Raw genomic sequence first — 24,392 nt, 5'->3', positions numbered from 1 at the left:
TTGCTATTTGCAGACGACATGATACTTTACATAGATAACCTGAAAGACTGTACTGAAAAACTGCTAGAACTGATAAATGAATTCAGTAAAGTCACAGGATGCAAAATCAATATACAGAAATTTGTTGCATTCCTATACATTAATAATGAAGCAGGAGAAAGAGAAATTAAGAAAACAATCCCATGTACAATTGCACCAAAAATAATAAAATATCTAGGAATAAACCTAACCAAAGAGGAGAAATACCTGTACTCTGAAATATATAAAACATTGATAAAAGTAATTGAAGATGACACAAAGAAATGGAGAGACATTCTATGTTCATGTATTGGAAGAACAAATATTTCAAAATGTTTATATTACCCAAAGCAATTTATAGATTTCATGCAATCCCTACCATAATACCAACAACATTTTTCACAAAAGTAGAACAAACAATTCTAAAATTTGTATGGAACCACAAAAGACTCTGAAGAGCCAAAGTAACTTGGAAAAAGAAAAGCAAAGCTGGAGGTACCACAATTCCAGACTTCAAGTTATATTACAAAGCTATAGTAATCAAAAACACTACACGCACAAAATAGACATCTAGATGAATGGAACAAAATAGAAATCTTAGAAACAAACCCATGATTATATGGTCAATTAATCTTCAACAAAGGAGTCAAGAATATCTAATGGGAAAAAGACTGTCTCTTCAACAAATGGTGTTCGGAAAACTGGACAACAACATGCAAAAGAATGAAACTAGACCACTTTTTCACACCATACATGAAAGTAAACTCAAAATGGATTAAAGACCTAAATGTGAGACCTGAAACCATAAAAATCCTTTAACAGTGAACAGGCAATAATTTCTCTGACATCAGTTGTAACAACATCTTTCTAAATAAGTCTCCCGAGGCAAGGGAAACCAAAGAAATAACAAAATATTGAGACTGTATCAAAATAAAATCATCTGCACAGTGAAGAAACAGTCAACAAAACTAAAAGGCAACGTACAGAATAGAAGAAGTTATTTGCAAATGACATATCTGATAAAGGGTTCATATCCAAATTATATAAAGAATGTACAACTCAACAAAAGGAAAACAAAGAATCCAATTTAAAAAAGTGCAGTGGGCACCTGAGTGGCTCAGTTAGTTGGGCATCTGACTGCTGGTTTTGGCTCAGGTCATGATCTCATGGGTCATGGGATCGAGCCCCATGTGGAGCTCTGCACTCAGCAGGGAGTCTGCTTGAAGATTCTCTCCTTCTGTCCCTCCCCACACTCATGTGTGCATTTTCTGTCTGTCTGTCTGTCTCTCTCTCAAATAAATAATAAAAATATCTAAAAAAGTTTAAAAAATGTGCAGAAGACATGAAAAGACATTTTTCCAAAGAAGGCACCCAGATAGTCAACATACACATGGAAGGATGCTTAACATCACTCATCATCGGGAAAATACAAAGCAAAACCACAATGAGATATCACTTCACACCTGAGAGTGGTTAAAATCAAAAGCTCAAGAAACAAGTATTGGTGAGGATGTGGAGACAAAGGACCCCTTTACACTGTTGGTGGAAATTCAAACTTGAAATCACTGCAGAAAACATATGGAGGTTCCTCAAGAAATTTAAAATAACTACCCTATGATTCAGTAATCACACTTCTGGGTATTTAATAAAGAATCCAAAAACACTAATTTGAAAAAAATATACACACCACCATAGTTACTGGGGTATTATTTACAACAGCCAAGATATGGAAGTAATTGTGTTAGAGGAATGTCTGGTATAGACATACAATGGAATACTACTCAATCATAAAAAAAATGTGAGTTCACCATTTGAGACAACACCAATGGACCTAGACTGTATAATACTAAGTAAAATAAGTCAGAAAAAGACAAATATATGATTTTACTCATATGTGGAATTTAAGGAACAAAATAAATGAACAAAGAAAAAAAAAGAGACAAACATAGACCTTTAAATACAGAACACAATGTGGTGCTGGCAAAGAAGTGGGTGTTAGGATGGGTGGAGCTATTTGATGGGCACTGGGTAATGTATAGAATTTTTTAATCATTATATTGCACACCTGAAACTAATATAACACTGTATGTTAATTATACTTGAATAAAATTTAAAAAATACTACATGGTGATTGTGTATAGTTGGAAAATGTAAAGCATGAATAAACAACAAGTGTTCCAATAAAAAACAAGGTCCAGAAATATGCCATCTACAAGTGACTCAATTCAGTTTTAATGACACACATAGGTTGAAAGCAAAGAGATGAAAAAAAGATACACAATGCGAATGGTAACCAGAAGAAAGCAAGAGTGGTTATAATTCTATCTAGCAAAATAGACTTTATGTCTTAAATTGTTTCTGGAAACAAAGAATGTCATTATAAAATGATAAAAAGTATCAATTCAATGGGAAGTGGTATCATTTATAAATATATGTACCTCCAACATCAGAGCACCTATGTATATAAAGCAAATATTGACAGACCTGAAGGCAGAAATTTGCAACAATGCAGTAATTGTAGGGGACCTCAATACTCTACTTAAAATAATGGATAGAACATTTAGACCAAAAAATCAATAAAGAAAAAGCTATCAAAAATACCTTGAACAACTGTATAGACAAATTAACATAACAGACATACACAGAAGGATCTATCCAACAGCAGAATTCACAATATTTTTAAGCACACTTGCAACATTCTTCTTGATAGGTCCCATGTTAGGTAACAAAACAAGTCTCCACAGATTTACAGAGTGTGAAATCATACCAAGTATCCTTTCTGACTATCATAGAATGAAACTAAAAATCAATGACAGCAAGGAGAAGGGGAAATGTATGGCTATATGGAAAATAAACAATGCTCTCTTGACCAACCATTGAGTCAAAGAGGAAATCAAAAGGGTGTTTAAATAAATAAAAAAGTACAATTTAAAAAAGATCTTTAGACAAATGAAAATGAAAATAAAACATAACTATGGGATGTAGCAAAAATAGTACTAAGAAGGAAATTTATAGTGATAAATGCCTATATTAAAAAGAAAAAAATCTCAAAACAACCTAATTTCACACATGAAGGAACTAGAAAAATAAGAACAAATTAAACCCAAAGTTAGAAGAAGGTAGGATACAATAAAGATTACAGCAGAAAGAAATCAAGTGGAGAATTAAAAGACAAAAGAAAAATCAACAAAATAAAAGTTGTTTTTTTGAAAAGAAACCAATCAACAAACCTTAGCTAGACTAAGGAACAAAGAAAAAAGATACAAATACATAAAATCAGAAATGAAAGATAAGCCATTAAATAATGCCTCAGAAATAGGATGGCAAGAGATTACAAGGGATAATTATACATCAACAAACTGGACAATCTAGAAGAAATGGATAAATTTGTAGAAATACATAACCTACCAAAACTGAAGAGGACATAGAAAACATGAATAGATCAATTACTAGTAAGAAAATTGAATCAGTAATCAAAAACCTCCCAACAATAACAACTATCCCAGGTGCACGTGGGTTCTCTGGTGAATTCTACCAAACATTTAAATAAGAAATAACCCCAATTTTTCTTAAAGTCTTCCAAAAATTGAGGAGAAGGGAACACTCCCAAACTCATTTTATGTGCCCAACATTACACTGATTAAAAAGCCAGATAAATGGGGTGCCAGGGTGGCTAAATTGTTTAAGCTGGTTAAGCCTCTACCTTTGGCTCTGATCATGATCTCAGGGTTCTGGGATCAAGACCTGTGCCAGGCTCCCCGCTCAGCGGGGAGTCTGCTTCTCTCTCTCCATCTGCCCCTCCCCCTGCTTGTGCTCTTTCTCTATCTCAAATAAATAAATAAAATCTTTTTTAAAAGACCAGATTAAAAAAAAAACTACAAGAAAAATTAAAGGCCAATATCCCTGATAAATACAGATGCATAAATTCTCAATTAAATAGTAGCAAAACAAATTTAACAGCACATTAAGAGGATAATAAACCATGATCAAGAGGGATTTATCACTGGGATGCAAAGTTGGTTTAACATATGCAAATCAATCAGTGCAATAAAATATGAACAAAATGAAAGAAAGAACCACATGATTATCTTAATAGACACAGAAAAACTTTTGGCAAAGCTCAACAGCCATTTACAATTAAAAATCTAAACCAAAGAGGTATAGAAGTAACTTAACTCACAAAATAAAGACCATATATAAAAAGCACACAGCTAACACTTTAATCAGTGGGGAAAATTATAAAGCTTTCCCTCTACATTCTGGGAGGAGGCAAGCATGCCTACTTCCAACAGTTCCATTCAACATAGTACTGGAAGTCCTAGCCAGAGCAATTAGGTAAGAGAAAGAAATAAAAGATATCAAATCAGAAAAGAAGAAGTAAAATTACCTCTATTTCAGGTAATCATATATGTAAACCTGTGATATAGTCTTATATGTAGAAAATTCTAGACTCAACAACAAAAGTTATAACCAATAAATGAATTTAATAAATTTTCAATATACAAAATCAGTATACAAACATTAGTGGTGTTTCTATACACAGTGAACTACCCAAAAAGGAAATTAAAGAAATAATTTCATTTACAATAGCAACAAAAAGTATTAAATACTTAGGAATATACTTAATGAAAAAGATGAAAGACTTGTACACCAAAAATTTAAAATAAATTAGTGAAGAAAATTAAAGAAGACACAGATAAATGGGAAATATCCCATAGTCGTGGTGGAAAATGTTGTTAAAATATCCATATTACCCAATGTGGTCTGCAAATTCAATTCTGATCCTTATCAAAATTCCAGTGGCACTTTTCATGGAAATAAACCAATTAATTCTAAATTTTTTATGGAGCCACAAAATATCCTGAATAAGCAAAGCATGATTGAGAAAGAAAAAAGCTAGTGACAGCACAGTGCTTGATTTTAAAATATACTATAAAGCTTTAGCAATCAAAAAAGTATGATACTTGCATAAAATCAGACCCATAGACCAATGGAACACAATTAGGAGCACAGAAATAAATCTATATATTTACAATAAATTGGTCTTTGACAGAGGTTCTGAGAACACAAAATGGGGAAAGGACAGTCTCCAATAAATGTGCTGGGAAAACAGGGAATCCTTATGAAAAATAATGAAATTGAACCCTTATATCACATCATATACAAAAATCATCTCAAAATGGATGAAGACTATAATATAAGACCTGAAAAAATAAGACTACTAGAACAAAATACAAGAAAAAAGCTTCTTGATGTTGACCTGGGCAATGATTTTTTTTGGTTAAGATACCAAAAGCACAAGCAACAAAAGTAAAAATAGACAAATGGGATTTCCTAAACCTAAAAAGTTTCTACACAACAAAGGAAACAATCAACAGAGTGAAAAGGCAACCTATGAAATGGGAGAAAATATTTGTAAACTATATATCTAATGAGGGGCTAAAATTCAAAATACATAAGGAACTCTACTCAATAGCCAAAAGAAACTCCAAATAATCCAGCTAAAAAATGGACAATGGACCTGAATAACCATTTCTTAAATGAAGACATACAATCACCAGCAGGTATTTGAAATGGTGCCCTACTTCACTAATCATCACAGAAATGAAAATCAACACCATAAGATATCATCTCACACCTGTTAGAATTGCTCTTATCAGAGAGACAAAAAGATGAAAGTATTGGCAAGGTTGTGGAGAGAGGAACTCTTGCATACTGTTGGTAATGTAAATTGGTACAGACATTATGGGAAAGAGTATAGGGGTTGTTCAAAAAATTAAAAATAAAACTACCTTATGATCTAGCAATCCCACTCCTGGATATACATCCAAAGAAAATGAAATCAGGACCTCAAAATGACATCTGCATTCTTGTGTTCATTGCAGTAGTGTTCACAATAGCCAAGATATGGAAGCAATTTAAATGTCTTTCTAAAGATGAATCAATAGAGAAAAATGTGATATATACTGGAATACTATTCAGCCATAAAAATGCAACTCCTTCTGTTTCCAACAGCATAGATGAATCTGGAGGATGTTATACTAAATGAAAAAAGCTAGAGGCAGAAAGGCAAAGTACTACATGACCTTGCTCACATGTGGGGAAATGGGGAGATGTTGGTCAAGGAATACAATGTTTAAGTTATGCAAGATGAGTAAGTTTTGTAGATCTAATGTACAACAATGTGACTATAGTTAACAATACTGTATTGTTTACTTGAAATTTGCTAAGATCTTAAGTGTTTTTACCACAAAAAAGAAAAAAAGAAAATGCTAATTATGTGAAGTGATAGACATGTTAATTCCCTTGATTATAGAGATTATTTCACAATGTATATGTATATCAAATTATCAAGTGTATACCTTAAATATATACAATTTTTATTTGTCAATTATACCTCAATAAATGTGGGAAGAGTCTGCATAAATGAAATATCTGCTTATTGTAAAAAAAAAGCTACAGTTTCACAGGTGATCATTTGTAAATAGAAACTCATATCAAGAATTTTGGAACTGAATTTTTTTTTTTGATAAGTCAAGAACTAGTATGTCTTTGATACTCTTCGGGTATTCTAACTCAGGATTTAAATTGGTGATGTTCTTTAATTTGTTTGAGATCAAACACTGTGCTTGATTTCTCTCATTTTGATTTCTATGGTTATAAACTTTTGATTTACTTTAGTGCAGTTCAAGAAGGGAAAGAAGCAGGTAGATATTGACAAGGGAGATATCAATTAACATCATTTATGGTCTGATTACTATTAATAGGTGTAGTTTTCCTGAATGTTTGTGGTTCAGTAGAAATGGGAAGTCAGACGTTCAAACCAAAGGTAAACTAGGTATTGGAGAATCACTAAGTCTCTATTTACAAGATAAGTACTAGATCCAATTAGGTCAAGAAAAATCAGTCAATGCAGTAATAATATTCAATCAAATGGGTTGTGAAGTATGGTATGAGGAAAACATATTGAATGTTTTATATGACCTGTGTGATGACCTAGATGCTGATCATTAGATTATGATCTACGGTGGTCATTTTTAGCTTTGGTTGCACATAATTCCAGTGGTGTAGTTGAAGTGACTAGCAAATGGTAGACATTTCATAAAGGTCCAGCATGTGAGTGAAATGAACAGTGTGGATAATGACCATTAATAGGACACTCTAGGGGCGCCTGGGTGGCGCGGTCATTAAGCGTCTACCTTCGGCTCAGGGTGTGATCCCAGTGTTCTGGGATCGAGCCCCACATCAGGCTTCTCTGCTAGGAGCCTGCTTCTTCCTCTCCCACTCCCCCTGCTTGTGTTTCCTCTCTCGCTGGCTGTCTCTCTCTGTCAAAATAAACAAATAAAAAAAATCTTTAAAAAAATAAGACACTCTATAAGAGGTTAGAGTAATTCTTGGATATGATTCTTTAATAAAATCAGTTTTCATCCACAATGTATAATATTTCAGTAATAAAAAAGGCAATATGCTGATACAATGGGGAGAAAAGACAAAAATAAATGGCTTTCAAATGCTTATGATCTAGGAGAAGAAATATAAAAATAAATATATGAATGACTCTACTCTAAAATGGAATGCATTAAAAGCAATGAGAGGAACAAAGTACTGTGTGACTATAGAGAAAGGGGAAATTTCTTATGAATAAAAGAATCAGAAAGACATTCAAGTGTAGAGTGTGACATTAGCAGTGGTCTTTAAAGAATCTGAAAGTGAAAATGAGAAAATGGATGGCCTTGAATGATGTAAGGAGATTGTACAATGAATTCCCCAGGATGGTCATTTTCAAATAGTGGTTCTCAGAACTCTCAGCCAACTCTCAGGAGTTGGGTAAGAGTTGAGGTTTTGGCTTGAGGAAGCATTATGTTTAATAACTGGAAAGTTTTGATTAATTGCATTCTTAGATTAACTATAAAGCATGTGTTATTTACAATCTTACTGACAAGTATTTTTTAAATTAAATTTTAGAGTACTACATAGTTTGAAATAATTAAGTGCCAGGCCTTCATAGTACAGATAATGCTTAGAGAAGAAATTGGCTTTTTTTTTTCACATAGCTAGATAACGAAAGAGTTGACACTGATCTTTCTGTTACAACATTATGCTCTAATGTTTGAATTGATTTTACACTATAGCCTAAGATATATAACAGAAATTCTTTCATTAATGTTGAGTGTCAATCAATAATCCCAGAGATAGAGATGCAGCTGATAGAGGAGACTGTCCTTAATTTGGCCTGCCCAAAGTTCTATTTACAATGTAAATACTAGATCTCAGGTCAGACTTGACATGACCTCAGGATCTACTGTGGGCATTACTATTTTGACTATAACTCTGATGGGTTTTCTTTCTTTTTTTTATTTTAATGTTTTTTTAATTACATTATGTTAGTCACCATGCAGTACATCCCCGGGTTCCGATGTAAAGCTCGATGATTCATTAGTTGCATATGATACCCAGTGTACCATACAATACATGCCCTCCTTACTACCCATCACTGATCTATCCCATTCCCCCAACCCCCTCCCCTCTGAAGCCCTCAGTTTGTTTCTCATAGTCCATAGTCTCTCATGCTTCATTTCCCCTTCTGATTACCCCCCTTTCTTTATCCCTTTCTTCCCCTACCGGTCTTCCTAGTTCTTATGTTCCATAGATGAGAGAAATCATATGATAGTTGTCTTTCTCTGCTTGATTTATTTCACTCAGCATTATCTCCTCCAGTGCCGTCCATGTTGTAGCAAATGTTGAGAATTCATTCTTTCTGATAGCTGAGTAACATTCCATTGTATATATGGACCACAACTTCTTAATCGAGTCATCTGTTGAAGGGCATCTCGGCACCTTCCACGATTTGGCTATTGTGGACAATGCTGCTATGAACATTGGGGTGCATATGGCCCTTCTCTTCACTACGTCTGTATCTTTGGGGTAAATACCCAGTAGTGCAATGGCTGGGTCATAGGGTAGCTCAATTTTTAAATACTTAAGGGACCTCCACACTGTTTTCCAGAGTGGCTGTACCAACTTGCATTCCCACCAACAACGTAGGAGGGATCCCCTTTCTCCACATCCTCTCCAACAATTGTTGTTTCTTGCCTTGTCTATTTTTACCATTCTAACTGGCATAAGATGGTATCTTAGTGTGGTTTTGATTTGAATTTCCCTGATGGCTAATGATTTTAAACATTTTTTTCATGTGTCTGTTAGACATTTGTATGTCTTCATTGGAAAAGTGTCTGTTCATATGTTCTACGCATTTTCTTTTTTTTCCATTTTTATTATTTATTTATTTATTTATTTATTTATTAATGATTTTTTATTATATTATGTTAGTCACCATACAGTACATCCCCGGTTTCCGATGTAAAGCTCGATGATTCATTAGTTGCGTATAACACCCAGTGCACCATGCAATATGTGCCCTCCTTACTACCCATCACCAGTCTATCCCATTCCCCAACCCCCTCCCCTCTGAGGCCCTCAGTTTGTTTCTCATAGTCCATAGTCTCTCATGCTTCATTCCCTCTTCTGATTACCCCCCTTTCTTTATCCCTTTCTTCCCCTACTGATCATCCTAGTTCTTATGTTCCATAGATGAGAGAAATCATATGATAGTTGTCTTTCTCTGCTTGACTTACTTCACTTAGCATTATCTCCTCCAGTGCCGTCCATGTTGCAGCAAATGTTGAGAATTCGTTCTTTCCAATAGCTGAGTAATATTCCATTGTATATATGGACCACAACTTCTTAATCCAGTCATCTGTTGCAGGGCATCTCGGCTCCTTCCACGATTTAGCTATTGTGGACATTGCTTCTATGAATATTGGGGTGCATTCTTCTACCCATTTTCTGATTTGTTTATTTGTTTCTTGTGTATTGAGTTTGAGAAGTTCTTTGTAGATCTTGAATACCAGTCTTTTATCTGTAGAGTCATTTGCAAATATATTCCCCCATTCCTTGGGCTGCCTCTTAGTTTTTTTTTTTAATGTTTTTTTTATTATACTATGTTAGTCACCATACAGTACACCCCCGGTTTCCGATGTAAAGTTCGATGATTCATTAGTTGTGTATCACACCCAGTGCACCATGCAATACGTGCCCTCCTTACTACCCATCACTGGTCTATCCCATTCCCCCACTCCCCTCCCCTCTGAGGCCCCCAGTTTGTTTCTCATAGTCCATAGTCTCTCATGCTTCATTCCCCCTTCTGATTACCCCCCTTTCTTTATCCCTTTCTTCTCCTACCGATCTTCCTAGTTCTTATGTTCCATAGATGAGAGAAATCATATGATAATTGTCTTTCTCTGCTTGACTTATTTCACTCAGCATTATCTCCTCCAGTGCCGTCCATGTTGCAGCAAATGTTGAGAATTCATTCTGTCTGATAGCTGAGTAACATTCCATTGTATATATGGACCACAACTTCTTAATCCAGTCATCTGTTGAAGGGCATCTTGGTTCCTTCCACGATTTGGCTATTGTGGACAATGCTGCTATGAACATTGGGGTGCATTTGGCCCTTCTGTTCACTACATCTGTATTTTGGGGGTAAATACCCAGTAATGCAATGGCTGGGTCATAGGGTAGCTCAATTTTTAACTTTTTAAGGGACCTCCACACTGTTTTCCAGAGTGGCTGTACCAACTTGCATTCCCACCAACAATGTAGGAGGGATCCCCTTTCTCCACATCCTCTCCAACAATAGTTGCTTCTTGTCTATTTTTGCCATTCTAGCTGGTGTATGATGGTATCTCAATGTAGTTTTGATTTGAATTTCCCTGATGGCTAATGATTTTGAACATTTTTTCATGTGTCTGTTAGCCATTTGTATGTCTTCATGGGAAAAGTGTCTGTTCATGCCTCTTATTTTTTTTTTTTTTACTGTTTCCTTGGCTGTGCAGAAGCTTTTTATCTTGATGAAGTCGCACAAGCTCATTTTATCTTTTGTTTCTCTTGCCTTTGGAGATGTGTCATGAAAAAGGTTGCTTTGGCCGATGTCATATAGGTTGCTGCCTATGTTCTCCTCTAGGATTTGATGGTTGCCTGTCTCACATCGAGGTCTTTCATCCATTTGGAGTTTATCTTTGTGTATGGTGTGAGAGAGTGGTCAAGTTTCATTCTTTTGCATGTAGCTGTCCAATTTACGCTGCACCATTTATTGAAGAGACTGTGTTTTTTCCACCAGACGTTTTTTCCTGCTTTATCAAAGATTAGTGCCCAAGAGCCGAGGGTCCATTTCTGGTTCTCTATTCTGTTCCATTGGTCTATGTGTCTTTTTTTGTGCCAGTACCATGCTGTCTTTGTGATCACAGCTTTGTAGTACACCTCGAAATCCGGCATTGTGATGCCCCCAGCTTTGTATTTCCTTTTCAACAGTTACTTGGAGATTCGGGGCCTTTTCTGGTTCCATACATATTTAAGGACTATTTGTTCCAGGTCTTTGAAAAATGTCCTCAGTATTTTGACCGGGATAGCATTGAAAGTGTAGATTGCTCTGGGTAGCATGGACATTTTAACTATGTTAATTCTTCTGATCCATGAGCACGGAATATTTTTCCATCTTTTTGTGTCTTCCTCAATGTCTTTCAAGAGTGATTTATAGTTTCTAGAATATAGGTCCTTTACGTCTCTGGTTAAGGTAATTCCAAGGTAACGTATGGTTTTTGGTGCTATTGTAAATGGGATGGATTCCCTAATTTCTCTTTCTTCAGTCTCATTATTTGTGTATAGAAATGCAACTGATTTCTGAGCATTGATTTTGTATCCCGCCACATTACTGAATTGCTCTATAACTTCTAATAGTTTGGGAGTGGATTCTTTTGGGTTTTCCATATAGAGCATCATGTCATCTGCGAAGAGAGACATTTTGACTTCTTCTTTGCCGATTTGTATACCTTTGATCCCTTTTTGTTGTCTGATTGCTGTTGCAAGGTCTTCTAGTACTATGTTGAATAATAATGGCTACAGTGGGCATCCTTGTGTTCCTGATCTTAAGGGAAAGGCTTCCAGCTTTTCCCCACTGAGAATAATATTTGCTGTAGGCTTTTCATAGATGTTTTTATGAGATTGAGAAATGTACCTCTATCCCTCCACTCTGAAGGGTTTTAATCAGGAAAGGATGCTGTATTTTGTCAAATGCTTTTTCTGCATCAATTGAGAGGATCATATGGTTCCTGAGACTTTTCCTGTTGATATGATGTATCATGCTGATCGATTTGCAAATGTTGAACCACACTTGCATCCCAGGGATGAATCCCACTTGGTCATGATGGATAATCCTTTTAATGTACTGTTGGATTCTATTAGCCAGGATCTTGTTGAGGATTTTGGTGTCCATATTCATTAGGGACATCGGTCTGTAATTCTCCTTTTTGATGGGGTCTTTGCCTGGTTTGGCAAATAAGGTAATATTGGCCTCGTAGAATGAGTTTGGTAGCTTTCCTTCTGTTTCTATTTGTTGAAATAGCTTTAGGAGAATAGGTATTATTTCTTCTTTGAATGTTTGGCAGAATTCCCCATGAAACCGTCCAGGCCTGAAGTTTTGTTATTTGGAAGGTTGTTTATCTCTGACTCAATCTCTTCATAATTAATTGGCCTGTTAAATAAATCAATTTCTTTCTGTTTCAGTCTTGGTAGTTTATAGGTCTCCAGGAAGGCCTCCATCTCTTCCAGATTGCTTAATTTATTGGCATCTAGCTTTTGATAAAAGTTTCTAATAGTCCTTCCAATTTCATTGGTGTTGCTTGTGGCCTCTCCTTTTTCATTCATAGTTTTATTAATTTTGGTCTTTTCTCTATTCTTTTGGATAAGCCTTGCCAGCAGTTTGTCAATTTTATTGATTCTCTCAAAGAACCAGCTTCTAGTCCTGTTGATCTGCTCTACTGTACTTCTGGTTTCTCATTCATTGATTTCTGATCTAATCTTGGTCAACTGCTTCCTTGTGAGTGGATTAGGCCTGTCCCTCTGTTGCTGTTCCAGCTTCTTGAGGTGGGAATATAAAAACTGCATTTTAGATTTTTCTATTCTTTTGAGTGAGGCTTGGATTGCTATGTATTTCCCCCTAGGACTGCCTTTGCAGTATCCCATAGGTTTTGGACCATTGTGTTTTCATTCTCTTTGGTCTCCATAAATTGTTTGAATTGATTTTTGATTTCCTTGTTTATCAAGTCATTCCTGAGCAGGATGGTTCTTAGTCTCCAAGTGTTTGAGTTTCTTCCAAATTTTTCCTTGTGGTTGAGTTCCAGTTTCAGAGCATTGTGGTCTGAGAATATGCAGGGGATAATTTCAATCTTTTGGTATCGGTTGAGACCTGTTTTGTTTTCCAGAACATGGTCTATTCTTGAGAATGTTCCGTGGGCATTAGAATAAAATGAGTATTCTTTGGTTCTCGGTGTAGTCTTCTATATACATCTATGAGGTCCAACTCGTCGAGTATGGCATTCAACGTTCTTGTTTCTTTGCTGATTTCTTGCTTAGGTGATCTGTCTATTGCTGATAGTGGAGTGCTGAGGTATCCTACTATTAGTGTATTTTTACCTATATGTCTCTTTATTGTGGTTAAGAGTTGGCTTGTGTATCTTGCTGCCCCCCTCTTGGGGGCATATATATTTATAATTGTCATATCCACTTTTTGGATACATCTTTAAGAATAATATAATGCCCTTCTGTGTCTCTAACTATAGTCTTTAGTTTAAAATCCAATCTGTCTGATATGAGAATTGCTACCCCAGCTTTCTTTTGAGGTCCATTGGCGTGAAAGATGGTATTCCACCCCTTCACTTTCAGTCTGAATGTATCTTTAGGTTCAAAATGAGTCTCTTTAGACAGCAAATGGATCAGTCATGTCTTTTTATCCAATCTGCAACCCTGTGGCATTTATGGGAGCATTTAGGCCATTTACATTGAGACTGATTATTGAGAGACATGATTTTAATGATGCCATGTTGCCAGTAAAGTCTTTGTTTCTATAGATTGTGACTTTCTGCTCTGTATGACTCTTGGGGCGTTTTACTTTTATAGAACCCCCCTTAGTATCTCCTGTAGGGCTGGTTTCATGGTTATGAAATTGGTCAATGACTGGCAATTCTGGGAGGTCTTTATTTCTCCATCCATTCTGAATGACAGCCTTGCTGGATAGAGGATCCTTTGCTGCATGTTTTTCTCTGAAAGAGCTTTAAAAATACCCCCCACCCTTTCTCTCATTCCAGGTCTGTGTAGACAGGTCTGATGTAATTCTGATACCTTTGCCTTGGTACGTGAGAAATTTCTTTGCCCTGGATGCTTTCAATATTGTATCCTTGGATCTGATATTTGTGAATTGCACTATGATGTGACGTGGCGTAGGTTTGTCATGGTTGAGCTTGGGAGGGGTCCTCTCTGCCTCTTGGACACAAATGTTTGTTTCCCTTGCTAGATTAGGGAAGTTTTCAGCTACAATTTGTTCAAGTATCTCTTCTAGACCTCTGTTTTTCTCTACCCCCTCGGGGATGCCGATGATTCTGACAGTGGAACGTTTCATTGAGTCAGTAATTTCCCGTAATCTACATTCCTGTGTGTGGATTTTTTGAGTCCAGATTTTATTTTAGCTTTTTCTTCTAATAACCCATCCTCCAATTCCCTGATACATTCTTCTGCCTCATTCACCCTGGCCGTCAAAGTCTCTAGTTTTGACTGCATTTGGCTCATAGAATTTTTAATTTCTGCCAGATTTTCTCTCATTCCCGCCCTTAGAGATTCTATATTCTCATTAACATTTTCGTTAATACTTTTTTCAAGTCTACACATCATCTTGACCATTGTTGTTCTGAATTCCATTTCTGATAATTTGGTTATATCCATATCCATCAGTTCTGTGGCAGAGGCCACAGACTCATTGTCTTTTCTTTGCTGGGGGGGACTTCTCCTTCTCTTCATTCTGATGAGGAGAGGTTGCGGGGTTGTCCAGAGCCTAAATTATTGACCGGGACCCAGGCCATGCGCCCTTGTTTTATAGGGATCTTAGGGATGTGGGCTTCTTGATTTTTCAGCCTGCCTTTTGGGGGAAGGGCCCTCCACACTGATACTCAGGCAACCCTGTTTAGGTAGAGTCTCCGTGTCCCCTGCGAGGGGGTTGGGGATGGGCACACTGTGAGCCGGTATTTCCAGGCTTTTGTTCTCTGGCGGCTTTCCCTGGCGGTTTGCTGTGCCTCTTCTGAGAGTCAGAGCAGCAATGGCCGAATCTCAGCCTCTGTCTCAGAAGAGAGGGATCGCGGACCGTTCTCCACTGATTATCTGGCCACTTTAACTCTGTTTCTGTTGGTGCTGCTCAACCCTGCAGTGTCCTGGGATGTGCGCCCCACACCCGGAGTCCCAGCCCTCACTTCCAGGGCTGGCGTGTCTCTGTTCTTTGTGTTCTAATACCACCAGCCGCCAGCTGCCCCCACGTGCTCCGATGCTCCAGCCCTCAGTCTGGTCGCCCGCATTCCCGGCTCACGGTGTCAGTCTGCTCTCTTGCGGTTGCCGGTCCACGAGTCTGCCTGCTCCCCCGTGCAGGTGGCTACCGCTTCCCGACACCCGAACGCGGCAGCTCCCTCCCCCTTCCGTTTATCTTCCGATATCTGTGCGCGGTTTCAGGGCTCCCTGTTTCGTACCTCAATACTCAGTGCTGGAGATGTTCATTTGTAGAGATCCAGATGTATCTTCCTGTGTCTCAGGTTGATTCCATGGATGTTCAGGCTGGTCTGGTACCTATCCAACTCGACTCAGGGGACCGGCTGAAAAAGGGGTTCCCTACTCCTCCGCCATCTTAACTCCTCCCCCCAGTTTTCTTTCTTGATAGTATCTTCTTTCTCCTACATCAAGTGTGTTACAGAAAAGAAACGTTTGGAGTTCTGAAACTGGGTCCAATTAATCAAGCCTTAAAATATGCTAGACCTGCAAATATTGCAGATGAAAAATGATTTAGAACTTTCTACCATTTTTTAAGTATAAGCTCAATGACTTACATATCAGCTCTCAAATCAATCTGTTTCTTATTTTTCCCTAATGTGAAACATTTGTTATTATAAGGTAAAATTTTAAGCAGAAATGAATAATTTCTTTTCACCCCATTTATCTGTGGTCATGTGAATATTTTACCTTAGAAAAAGATTTTTGGCACTTAGGAACCATTTTCACAGTGATCTATATAACCAGAATGCTCAAAAAATGGGGAGGTTTTTTTTGTTGTTGTTTGGTTTAATTTTAGAAGGAGCATGCTCTTTTCTAAATGCCATATCCTGGCAAGCTTACTATTCAATTTCATCATTGTTCTTAGTTGCTAAATCCCCAGAAAGCAAAGTATGGCAGCTGTAAAAATATAACAAAGATTCAATTAAAATTTGTGTTGATGTTAATATGTTTATCTATCTTGTCATTTAAAAAAATCACAACTTATTTTCTCTGCACATTTCTCATAACTTGTTATTCCAATCCTCCCATTGCCTGCTTGACTTGTGCCATTTAATTGTGGAATTCTTGGTTTTTATTTATTTGTGGTAGATTTTATCAGAGTGTGGAGTGAAATATCATCTTCTTCATACTTATACTCAACAGTAAAATGTGCAGAAATGTAACATTTTCCTAGTGGGTATGAAATCAGCCATTGTGCATTATGCTCTTCAAAACACAACTAGGGTAGTCATAGAACACATATTCCATGACCCAAGGTAATTTCCAAATCTACTGACATATCTTGAAATAAGCAGGACAAGAAGCCTGTATTCGAGATGTTTGAATGTGAGTGAATAGGAATTTCCCTTCTGTTAATTCTTGTATCTCCTCCTGTTTGGTTAAAATTGATATTTTTAGATGATTCAGTAAGAGAAGAAACAGGAAAGAATTAATGAGACTTAAAAAAGGAAAGACAAGCATAGATATTAGAAATTTCTTAGGCAAACACAGTATTTTCCCTTTTGAAGACAGACCTATAGTTTCTTTGATTTGAGAATTTGTTTAATAGCTTCTATAATGGCTGCACCATGACTCTGCATCAAGATTTCAGCATGAATAACAACCTGTTCATGTTTCATTTAGCTCCAAATGAGAAATTCTGTCTTTTATTGTTTTAGGAAATTAGTCTCTGTATTATTGCTCCTGGAGCTTTATAATTAATCACTAAAGGTTATGGCTGTGGAGAGTTTGTGGGAAATAGATGCCTGAATGATTATAATTGTAACTGTCAAATGAGAAATATAGTTATATAGCAGCAGGTCCTTTTTTTTTTTTTTTTTTTTTTTTTTTTGCTATAACAAAGACTTCAAGGGTTGCCCATTTGGAAATAAATGAAAGTAGAAGAAATAAGCAGAGTATTTTTCAACTACATTGCTTATTTCAGTAAGAACTGTGCATGGTGACTTCCTCTAGAGAATCCAAAATGATAATCATGTAAATCTTTATCCTCTGAGTCCCTGCTTGTTCTGACTTTTGTGTTGGTTTAGCTTCTGAGCAGATTTTGTATATTTAACCTTTTAGACAATATAGTTTATAGTGGAAAGAATCAAATTATATATGGTTGATTAACTTGCAAAGTCGAAATAGAAAATCCCAAAGTTACCTTCATTCTTTATGTTATCCAAACCCTTCATTAGATGTGGAGCAAGATGGTTCTAGAGAATCAAGTGAAGCATGCTTGTTTTTATTGGATCCTGATATCAAGAACTGGTTTTAGATGCCTTTTTTCATAGAATTGTGAATTTTGGGCACTTTATCCATCTTACTTTCATGCCTGTGGCCCCTTAAAAAGAAATGTAAGCCACAAGAACCATTGGTTTGTTTTGTTCGCTTATTTATTTTCCCATTGTTTTTTAATTTAAATTCAATTAGCCAACATATAGTTTCATTAGTTTCAGACGTAGAGTTCAATAAATCATCAGTTGTAAAACACCCAGTGTTCATCACATCACATGCCCTCCTTAACGCCCAGCATCCAATTACCCCATCCCCCCATCTACCTCCCCTCCAGCAACCCTCAGTTTATTTCCTAGAGTTGAGAGTCTCTACACCTAATGTGGGGCTTAAACTCAATCCCCAAGATTAAGAGTTGCTTGCTTTACCAAATGATCTCAGCCAGGTGCCCCCAGAACCCATCATATTTTTACCAAGACCCTTCTAAAAACTTATTCCAGGCATAAGCAACTCTGACTAAGGAAGAATTATTTATTATGTCTACTCTTAATAACTCATATGGTGGATTAAGAACTTGTTCTGTCAGTATTATTAGGGTAGTTTGTATAAAAACACCTCCAAGTTAAGCCTAAGCATTATCTTTTTTTCACAGTGAATAATTCAAAACAATGTGATCTTTCCTTATTGATCTTATTTTTCAGACTACAATCATTGTTTGTCTTTATTCTTAATACTTCTTTTTCTTCCTGCCCCAAACTAGTCCATTATTTAGAGCAAAGGGCAGAACTCCACTTCTGGGTAAGAATCTAACCAGTGTTGGATTTATTGCCTTGATTCCTACACGTTAAGCTCTTTAAGCATTTTTGTGTTTTTGTACATTAATTCTAAATATGTATTTCTGCTACAGTTTTTTTCTGTTTGTGATTTGAACAAGTCCCTTCTATTTTTGTGCCTTAGTTAAAGTGAAGGAGTTTGAGATAATCATTATTGTTTTTGAATTCTAATCTTCATTTTTATGATATGTGAACATCTTTCTGTCCCCATTACCTGTTTATATTGTTTTTATTTAATGGGTACTCTCCTGGATCCAGCGCTCTGAAATTCCATATCATTTATTTCTTATTGTGTCTTGCATTTAGCAATGTCACTTCAGATTCTGAACCCATTGTCAGAAGTTTTAGCCTAGTGTCACCTGATCAAAATGTCCTATGTTTGTGTTTAGGACACTGATACAAATGTTTGACTATCCTTGGGATCTAGGAGATACTTTGTATCATCGCCCCAGACTGACATTAATTCAGGGGTGACCACTCTTTGAGTGCTCCTCTCCTGCCTTCTGGGAACTCTCTCTATTCATGGACCTGCCTGGATTTTCACACTTTATTGATGAGCCAATTGTTTAGACTGGTCTGAAAAGCTTGATAAAGTCAAAATAAATTACATCTATTTCTTCTCCTCTATCCTCAGGCTGTCATTCTGTCACAGAGGAGATTAGATTCAACTGACAAGTCTTGATCTTTAGGAAGTTATGCTTGGTGTTACCCACCCTACTGTTCTCTTCAAGGTATTTGCAAATCGATTTGCAGTATCTTCTAGGAAACACATATTTTCTTTACAGATTAAACACAAACAGGTGACAACAGAAAAGGAAAATATAAGCAATAGCTCTTAAACTAGGCCAAGAAAAATAGAATTTTAATTCCTTTCTCTAAAACCTTTGGAGAAATCATTGTAAATGAGTTGTCATGTATATGTTACTTGGGAGAATGTACTCATAAATGGGGTTTACAATAGCTGACTATTGGTATATTTTATTTTAAAAATAAAATTTTGTAAATGAATTGGAACTTGAAAAAAATTCAATAGTAATTTGCTTAGCTTATTACCGTGCCAGATTTCAAAAGCTGATTTATAGCACATATCTACCTCTTAAGAGTATATGTGTGTGTAAAAAAATTAAAATAGTCATCAGGTACTGTCATTTTTAAAAATTTTCTATTTCCTTTAAAAAGGGCAGTTTAATATGCATTAAGTTTTAGAGTTGGGATCATTAAATATCTTCCAGATTTAATGAATGTTCAGTTAGTGAACCTATTAGTGTAAGGGACATGGAAATAATCACTATTTTTTTCTAAACTGTAATTCTCTATGGTTCTATGATACTTGGATGTCATAATTACTGCAGTATGAATATGACCAGTGTATGTGATGACCTATTGCATGCATTGAACTCAAGTTCAATAAATACTTGTGTCTCTAATGGAAAGTTAAAAAGGTTTTAACCATCTGAAGTGAGGGTTTTGTTTTGTTTTTGGTTTTGGGTTTGGGTTTTTTGGGGGGTTTTGTTTGTTTTGGTCTTGAAAAATCAGCTTTTATTATACAGAAATCTTGGAAAGTAATTGTTCAGAAAGTTTCTATTATTTTGTGGCTCAGGGTGGTGTTAGTCTGTCAACTGCAAATATTCTTCTGCACATTGGAACTAGAAAACAATTATATAATATTTCTTTGTTGAAATATAATTGACATATTAGTTTCAACTATAGAGCATAATGATTTGACATATATGTTGTGAGATCACCACAATAAATCTAGTTAACACCTGTCATCATACACAGTTACAAAATTTTTTCTTGTGATGAGAACATTTAAGATTTACTCACCTAGCAACTTTCAAATATACAATATACTGTTACTAGCTATAGATACTATGTTGCACATTACATCACCATGGCTTATTTTATAACTGGAAGTTTGTACCTTTTGTACCCCTTCACCCATTTTGCCCATCACCCAAACCCTGCCTCTGGCAAACACCAATCTGTTTTCTATATCTATGAGCTTAGATGTTTTGTTTTTCAGATTCCGCCTAAAGTGAAATCACACAGTTTTTGTCATTCTCTGTCTGATTTATTCTTAGCATAATGCCATCAAAGTCCATCCACATTGTCACAAAGTGAATTTTTATGAGTCTTATTAAAGTAAAATTCACACGTAACAAAATTTACCCTTTCAAAGTGTATAACTCAGTGGTTTTACTATATTTATAGATTTGTGTAATTATCACCATTATCTAATTCCAGACATTTTTCATTACTTTCAGAAGAAACCCTGTAACCATTAGGAGTCACTCCCCAATTCTCCTCCAACTCCCCCCTACCCTGGCAAACACTAATCTAATAATTCATTATACTGTATGAATTTACCTGTTTTAGACGTTCCCTGTAAGTAGAGTCATATAGTATGTGACCTCTTAGGTCTGGCTTCTTTAACTTGACATAATGTTTTGTTTTATTTTATTTTGGCTTGGTAAATTTTTATTTTAATTCCAGTTAGTTAACATACAGTGGTATATTAGTTTCAGCTGTGCAATATAGCAATTCAACAATTCCATACATCACCTGGTGCTCATCACAAGTACACTCCTTAATCCCCATCTCCTATTTAACCCATCCCCCACCCTCCCCTCTGGTAACCATCAGCTCTTTATAATTAAGGGTCTGTTTCTTGGTTTGCCTCTCTCTCTCTCTCTCTCTCTCTCTCTCTCTCTCTCTCTCTCTCTCTCTCTCTCCCCCTTTGCTCATTTGTTTTGTTTCTTAAATTCACATATGAGTGAAATCATATGGTATTTGTCTTTCTCTGACTGACTTCTTTTAGCATTATACTGTGCAACTCCATCCATGTTGTAGCACATGGCAACATTTCATGCTTTTTATAGTTGAATAATATTGCATTATGAGGTATCTTCTTTATCCATTCATCAATCAATGGACACTTGAGGTGCTTCCATATCTTGGCTAGTGTAAATAATCCTGCTATAAATATAGGGGTGCATGTATCCCTTTGAATTAGTGTTTTTGTATTCTTTGGGTAAATACCCAGTAATGCAATTGTTAGATCATAGGGTAGCTTTATTTTTAACATTTTGAAGAACCTCCATACTGTTATCCTGAGTGGCTGCACCACATCCTTGTCAACACCTCTTGTTTCTTGTGTTCCTGGTTGTTGATTTTAATCATTGCGACAGGGTGAGGTGATATCTCATTGTAGTTTTGATTTGCGTTTCCTCGATGGTAAGTGATGATGAACATCTATATGTATATATACATTTAAGTTTAAATTCTAGTTAGTTGGCGTGCAGTTCAATATTGGTTCAGGAGTAGAGTTCAGTGGTTCATCATTTTCATATAAAACCCAGTGCTTATCATAACAAGTGTCCTTCGTAATACCCACCACCCATCTATCCCATCCCCCACACACCTCCCTCCATCAAGCCTCACTTTGTTCTTTATAGTTAAGAGTCTCTCATGATTTGTTTCCTTCTCTCTCTCTTTTTACCCCTCTTGAATGTTGACTCATTTTGTTTCTTCAATTCCACATATGAGTGAAATCATATGCTATTATGCTAAGGGAAATAAGTCAATCAGAGAAAGACAAAAATACCAGGTGAACATCTTTTCATGTGTTTGTTGACCATCTGGATATCTTCTTTGGAAAAAATGTGTCTATGTCTTCTGCCCATTTCTTAATTGGATTATTATTTGGTTTTTGGGTGTTGAATCTTATAAGTTCTTTTTATATTTCGGATACTGACCTTTTATCAGATACGTCATTTGCAAATATCTTCTCCCATTCCATAGGTTGCCTTTTAGTTTTGTTGATTGTTTCCTTCACTGCTCAGAAGCTTTTTATTTTGTTGTACTCCCAATAGTTTATTTTCTACTTTTGCTTCCCTTGCCTCAGAAGGCATATCTAGAAAGAAATTGCTATGGCCAATGTCAAGGAATTTACTGCCTGTGTTCTAGGATTTCTATGGTTTCAGGTCTTACATTAGGTTTTTCATCCATTTTGAATTTGTTTTTGTGTATGGTGTAAGAAAGTGGTCGTTTCTTTCTTTTGCATGTTGCCATCCAGTTTTCCCAACACCATTTGTTGAAGAGTAATTCTTTTTTCCCGTTGGACAGTCTTTCCTGCTTTGTCAAAGATTAATTGACCATATAGCTGTGGGTTCATTTCTGGGTTTTCTTTTCTGCTCCATTAATCTATGTGTCTATTTTTTGTGCCAGTAACGTCATGTTTTGGTTAGTACCGTTTTGTAATATAACTTGAAGTCTGGAATTGTAATGTCTCCAGCATTGGATTTCTTTTTCAAAATTGCTCTGGCTCATTGGGGTCTTTTGAAGTTCCATACAAATTTTAGAATTTAGAATTGTTTGTTCTAGTTCTGTGAAAAATGCTGCTGGTGTTTTCATAGGAATTACATTATATGTGTAGACTGCTTTGGGTAGTATAGACATTTTAACAATATTTGTTCTTCAAATTATTTTCCATTTCTTTGTGTTGTCTTCAATTTATTTCATCAGTGTTTATTAGTTTTCAGAGTACAGATCTTTCACGTCTTTGGTCAGGATTATTCCTAGGTATCCTACTATTTTTGGTGCCATTGTAAATGGGTTTTCTTAATTTTCTTTCTGCTGCTTCATTGTTGGTATATGGAAATGCAATATATTTCTGTACATTGATTTTGTATCCTGGGACTTTACTGAATGTGTTCATCAGTTCTAGCATTTTTGGTGGAGTCCTTTGAGTTTTCTATATATAGTATCATGACATCTGGAAATACTGAAGGTTTTATTTCTTCCTTACCAATTTAGATGTCTTTTATTTCTTTTTGTTGTCTAATTGCTGTGACAGGGGCTTCCAGTACTATGTTGAATAAAAATGGTGAGAGTGGATACCCTTGTCTTGTTCCTGACCTTAGGGGAAAAGCTATCAGGTTTTCCCCATACAGGATGATGTTAGCTGTGGGTTTTTCTTATGTGGCTTTATGATGTTGAGGTATGTTCCTCTAAACCTATTTTGTTTTTTGTTTTTTTAATCATGAATATACGTTGAACTTTATCAAATGCTTTTTCTGTATCTATTGAAATGATCATATGGTTCTTACCATTTCTCTTATTGATGTAACGTATCACATTGATTGATTTGTGAGTACTGAACCACACTTGTAACCCAGGAATAAATCCTACTTGGTTGTGGTGAATGATTTTTCTAATGTATTGTTGAATTCTGTATGCTAATATTTTGTATTCTAGTATTTTGTTGAGGATTTTTGCATCTATGTTTATCAGGGATATTGGCCTGTAGCTTGACATAATGTTTTCAAGTCTCACCCATATTGTAGCATTTATTAGTACTTCTCTGCTTCTAATGCCTGAATAATAGTCCATCATATAAAAACATTGTATTTTGTTTCACCATTCATCTGTTGATGGACTTTTATGTTGTTCTACATTTTGCCTGTTATAAATAATGCTGCTATCAATGTTCATGTGCAAGGTTTTACGTGGACATATGTTTTTGTGTCTTTTGGGTATATGACTAGAAGTGGAATTGCTGTGTCAAATGGTAACTCTATGTTTACTATTTTGAAGAAATGCCAAACTGTTTTATGAAGTGGCTACAACATTTTATATTCCCAAAGTGAAATTTGTGGATTATATATCTACAGATTGGTTTCAAAAATTAGAATGTAGTTTATCATACATTTCCTGGATACTCTGCCCTCTTCTTTGTTATGCAGATTTCATGATATTCCAACGTTATAATTTCCCTTTTTACAGGAAAGCTGATCCTGCTGGATAGCAGAAACTCCAGTGCTCCCAAGAATGTTGAAAATAGCAAATATTGTGACTTAAAGAGATTTTAAGAAGTGATATATGATAGTTTAGTTGATG

The 24,392-nt window shown here is 35.8% G+C and overlaps 1 protein-coding gene across 1 annotated transcript in view; it reads left to right on the top strand.

Annotated features, from left to right (window-relative positions):
* The window catches only part of DACH2 (dachshund family transcription factor 2), an 813,807-nt gene that overhangs the window by 588,359 nt on the left and 201,056 nt on the right, over positions 1-24,392 (top strand). The window lies entirely within an intron of this gene.

Source organism: Ursus americanus, chromosome X (assembly GCF_024610735.1).
Source record: "Ursus americanus isolate L20-20 chromosome X, mUrsAme1.1.p, whole genome shotgun sequence".
NCBI lineage: Eukaryota > Metazoa > Chordata > Mammalia > Carnivora > Ursidae > Ursus > Ursus americanus.
This window is presented reverse-complemented; position numbering and strand designations above follow the sequence as displayed.